Genomic DNA, 5640 nt, shown 5'->3' on the forward strand with positions numbered 1-5640 from the left:
TTCTAAGTCAGCTTTAGAGTTTTTTGGGCGATTTTGAAGAGAGAATTCTAGGAGACTTCATTGAGGTAAGGATGTTGGACCTAAAACTCGTTCCTATGGTATTATTTCACGGATTAAAGCTATAATTAATGGAATTTAAGGGTTAAAATTGGGGAAACTAGGGCTTGGTATTGGAGACCTAGATTTGAGGATTTGAGGGACCTATTGTGGTCGGATTTTGGTACTTTTGATATGTATGGACTCGTGGGGAGATAAGGAATCCATTGATGTGACTTTTATCGAATTCCGAGACGTGGGCTCAGGGGTTGGGTTTTGGTAATTTCGGAATTTGTGTTGTAAATTGATTATTTTCGCTTGGTCTTCATTCCCTTAGCATATTTTGACGCCGTGATTCTGATTTTTGATAGATTCGGCGCAAGTGGAGACCGATTCGAGGAGCAAAGGCGTCACATGCTAGAGATTTGATCGGATTGAGGTGAGTAATGATTGTAAATGATGTCCTAAAAGTATGAAACCCCGGATTTGCACATCGTCATGCTATATTGAGGTGACACATATGCTTGATGACGAGCGTGGGGTCGTGCACTATTGGGGATCGTGACTTAGTCCATCCCGAATGACTATTTTACTGCGTATTAGATTGAAATCTATTTGCTATCATCATGATTTGGGCTGAATGCCATATTTGGACCTTGTGCAACCTATTTGAACCCTTCAGGGATTTTTATTGATATTTCCTCACTGTTTTGACTTTATACTTGAACTCAGTCATGTTATATTCCACTATTTTCATAACTCAGCCATGTTTACTCTATTTTTAACACTTAAATGATATTTTAAATGATATTTGGGCTGAGAATTCATGTTTTACTATTGCCTGAGTGGCTTGTGAGGATTTTGACTGAGTAAGGCTGAGGGCCTATGTTGTGAGGAAATATTTGAATATGATTATGAGGTCGAGGGCCTAAGGTATGCACGCCATGAGATGGCTTGTTGATACGAGGCTGAGAGCCTAGTGATGATACCACGAGATGTCTTGATATTGCTCTTGGGCCGTAAGGGGCCCCTTCAGGGGTCTCCACACCCCCAGTGAGCGCGGGTACCCATTGTGATGTGAGATATCGCCCGAGGGCTGGTATTGTTCTAAGGTATTGCCCGAGGGGCGGATTTGTTGATACTATGCCCGAGGGGCAAATCTTTATGTGTTTATGTTTCTTAATTACTTGTCATTTACCCGCTTAATTGTTGAAAAGGCTTTTCATGAAGTTTAAGTTGAACTAAAATGACTTTCACATATCCTTACTGATTTACTGTTTTAATGGCTTTTACTGCTTCATTATAGACTGTAATGTGCCTTACGTGATTTCTTACTTTCAGTCTTTATTTATTATTATTACTCACTGAGTCGGAGTACTTACTTTACTCTCTGCACCCTATGTACAGATTCAGGCGCATCTGGTCCCGCTACCAAGTGTGGATCTTTCCAGCTCAAGCGGATCCGAAGATTCTCTAGGTAGCTGTTGACGTTCGCAGACCAGAGCTTCTTCCCTATCTTATTTCTCCTTGTTTTAGTTTTGTATTGAATTCTGTAGACTTTTCTTGATTATTCCGGATTTTTAGATGCTTATGACTAGCGACACCTCGGTATTGGGCTGTGTTTGGTTGTATTTCGTGTATTGTTTTGTATTGTCACTACTTACTTTTGATTTTATATCATGTTTTAGACTTAAATCTCATTGTTAACTACTTAAAAACTGAATTGGATAAGTGTCGGATGGCCTTGTCTTCACGAGAGGCACCATCACAACCGGGTCCGGGTTTAGGATTGTGATGAGTTGGTATTAGAGCCTAGGTTACATAGGTCTCACGAGTCATGAGCATGCTTAGTAGAGTCTCACGGATCTGTACAGAGACCTCTGTATTTATCCTCGAGAGGTTGCAGAACCTTTAGGAAAAGCTTCATATTCTTGAAATTCTTGTCGTGAGTATACACACTACCAGTCAGGATGGACGACCACCAGTACCACCAGTTGTGGCAACTAGAGGCCGAGGACACGATCGTGGTTGCGGTAGGGGCAGAGGTGTGGCCCGCACAGCAGCTAGGGAAGCACCTGCAGATCCACCAGCCGACCCAGTTCAGGATCAGGTCCCAGCTATGGACGCTCCAGCAACACCAGCTCAGGCACCAGTTGTGCTAATTGTGATTCCGGGTCTTTAGGAGGCCTTGGCTCAGATTCTATCAGTTTGCGCTGGCCTAGCTCAGGCAGTCTTAGCTACTACAGCCGCAACTACTTCTTAGGACATGAGGCAATCAGACTCCTGCCTCTCGCACACCTGAGCTCGTGCATGGACTTCAGACGTTGGGGGCATATCCTTCCCAGCCAGTTGCACCTGCTCAGGACTATGTAGTTCCTTCCATACCATAGGACGAGCAACATAGGTTAGAGAGGTTTGGTAGACTTCAGCCTTCTACCTTCAATGGTGCAGAGGGCGAGGATGCCGAGGGTTTCTTGGATAAGTGTCAGAGGATGCTTTGTACAGGGGGTATTCTGGAGACCAGCGGGGTTGCTTTCACTACTTATCAGTTTTTTGGAGCTGCCTTCACTTGGTGGGAGGATTTTGAGAGGCGTATGCCTTTTGGTGTAGCACCCCTTACCTGGAAGCAGTTCTCCGTTCTCTTTCTAGAGAAGTATGTGCCGCAGTCTCGCAGAGAGGAGCTGCGCAAACAGTTTGAGTGGTTGTGTCAGGGAGAGATGATTGTGACGTAATATGAGATGCGTTTCTCTAAGTTAGCTCGTCATGCTATTTGGTTGGTTCCGGCAGATATAGAGAGGATTAAGAGGTTTGTTGATGGCCTCACTTATCAGCTTCGTATTCTCATGACCAGGGAGAGGGTGACTGGTGCTACTTTCGAGAAGGTTGTGGATATTGCCTGTGAGATTGAGTCTATTCGTCACCAGGAGCGAGAGGAGAGGGAGGCCAAGAGGCCTCGAGGATCTGGTAGTTACAGCGGTACTCTTTCGAGAGGTCAGTTTCAGTACGGCAGAGGCCGTCCATTCAGGCATGTTCAACCAGCTCGCCCAGGTTATCGTGGGGCATCATCGGGTCATGGTTCTCATGGTTCTCATCTGGGCCAGTCATCACTTAGTGTCCTTCCAGCTTAAAGTTCATCCCGTGCTCTATCAGTTTAGGTCTCTTCTATGCCAGGTGCATCTGCTAGTCACTCTGGTGTGAGGGGTTCCCTTCAGCCCCCTTCTCCAGCACCTGGGAGTTGTTATTAGTATGGAGAGATGGTCCATATGTGGAGGCAGTATCCTCGTCGTCTTGCGGGTTCATCTCAGCAAGGAGGTCAATCATCGGCTTCAGTGCCAGTTACTTCATCACCACCCGCCCAACCAGCTAGGGGTGGAGGTCAGTCAGCTATGGGTCACCACAGAGGGAGAGGTTGATCAGGCCCATTTCTATGCACTTCCAACTAGACCTGATGCTATTGCTTCAAATGCTGTTATTACAAGTATTGTTTCAGTCTGCCATAGAGATGCCTCTGTATTATTTGATCTCGGTTCCACCTTTTCTTATGTGTCATCATACTTTGCTCGTTATTTGGGTATGCCCCGTGAGTCTCTTGCTTCACCTGTTCATGTATCTACCCCGGTGGGCGATACTGTTGTTGTAGATCGTGTGTATAGGTCGTGTGTGGTCACTATTGGGGGTCTGGAGACCTGAGTAGATCTTTTATTATTGTGTATGGTGGATTTCGATGTCATTTTAGGCATGGATTGTCTATCTCCGTGTTGTGCTATTCTGGACTGTCATGCTAAGACAACCACATTGGCTATATCGGGTGTTCCACGGATTGAGTGGCGAGATGTGACTGATTATGTTCCCAGTAGAGTGATCTAATTCCTGAAGGCCCAACGTATGGTTGGAAAGGGTTGTCTTTCGTATCTAGCCTTTGTGAGGGATGTCGGTGTTGAGACTCCCGGTATTGATTCTGTTCCAGTTGTGAGGGATTTTCCGGATGTGTTTCCTGTAGACCTGCCGGGTATGCCACCGGGCAGGGATATTGATTTTGGTATTGACCTAGTGCTGGGCACTCAGCCCATTTCTATTCCGCCGTATCATATGGCACCAGCGGAGTTAAAGGAGTTGAAGGAGCAGCTTGAGGAACTCCTTGAAAAGGGGTTCATTCGGCCTAGTGTATCACCTTGGAGTGCGCTGGTTCTATTTGTGAAGAAGAAGGATGACACTATGAGAATGTGCATTGATTATAGGCAATTGAACAAAGTAACAATTAAGAACAAGTATCATTTGCCTCGAATTGATGATTTATTAGACCAACTTCACGGAGCGAGAGTGTTCTCCAAGATTGATCTCCGTTCGGGTTATTAGCAGTTGAAAATCACTGACTCAGATATTCTTAAGACAACTTTCAGGACCCGATATGGTCATTATGAGTTCTTGGTGATGTCTTTTGGGCTGACCAATGCCCCAGAAGCGTTCATGCATTTGATGAATAACGTGTTCCAGCCTTATCTCGAATCATTTGTCATAGTCTTCATTGATGATATTCTGGTGTATTTGCGTAGTCAGGAGGAGCACGCGGAGCATTTGAGAGTTGTGTTGTAGATATTGAGGGAGGAGAAGCTTTATGCAAAATTCTCCAAGTGTGAGCTTTGGCTTAGTTCAGTGACTTTCTTGGGGCACGTGGTGTCTAGTGAGGGTATTTAGGTTGATCCGAAGAAGATAGAGGCAGTTCAGAGTTGGCCCAGACCGTCCTCAACCACAGAGATTCACAGCTTTCTTGGTTTGGCGGGTTATTATCGCCGGTTTGTTCAGGGATTCTCATCTATCGCATCGCCCTTGACCAAGTTGACTCAGAAGGGTGCTTCATTTGTATGGTCGGACGAGTGTTAGGAGAGCTTTTAGAAGCTCAACACAGCTTTGACCATAGCTCCAATGTTAGTTTTGCCATCAGCTTCAGGTTCATATACTGTGTATTGTGATGCTTCGAGAATTGGTATTGGTTGTGTGTTGATACATGAAGGTAGATTATTGCTTATGCTTCTTGTCAGTTGAAGCCCCATGAGACGAACTACCCCGTTCATGATTTGGAGTTGGCCTCCATAGTTTACTTGAAGATTTGGAGGTATTACTTGTATGGTGTGTCTTGTGAGGTGTTTACTGATCATTATAGCCTCCAACACTTGTTCAAGCAGAATGATCTTAATTTGAGACATCGGAGATGGTTGGAGTAGCAAAAGATTATGATATCACTATATTGTACCATCCGGGAAAGGCCAATGTGGTGGCCAATGCTTTGAGCCGAAAACCGGTGAATGTGGGGAGTTTGGCATATATTCCAGTTGGGGAGAGACCTCTTGCAGTTGATGTTCATGTCTTGGCCAATCGGTTCGTGAGGTTAAATATTTCGGAGCCTAGTCGGGTATTGGCTTGTGTGATTTCTCGGTCTTCCTTATATGATCTCATCCGAGAGCTCCAATTTGAGGATCTGCATTTGTTTGTCCTTAAGGAGAGAGTTAAGCATGATGATGCCAGAGATGTGACCATTGGTGATGGCGGGGTGTTGAGGATGTATGGCCGGATATGTGTGCCCAATATGGATGGACTTTGGGAGTT

Source organism: Nicotiana sylvestris, chromosome 7, assembly GCF_000393655.2.
Source record: "Nicotiana sylvestris chromosome 7, ASM39365v2, whole genome shotgun sequence".
NCBI lineage: Eukaryota > Viridiplantae > Streptophyta > Magnoliopsida > Solanales > Solanaceae > Nicotiana > Nicotiana sylvestris.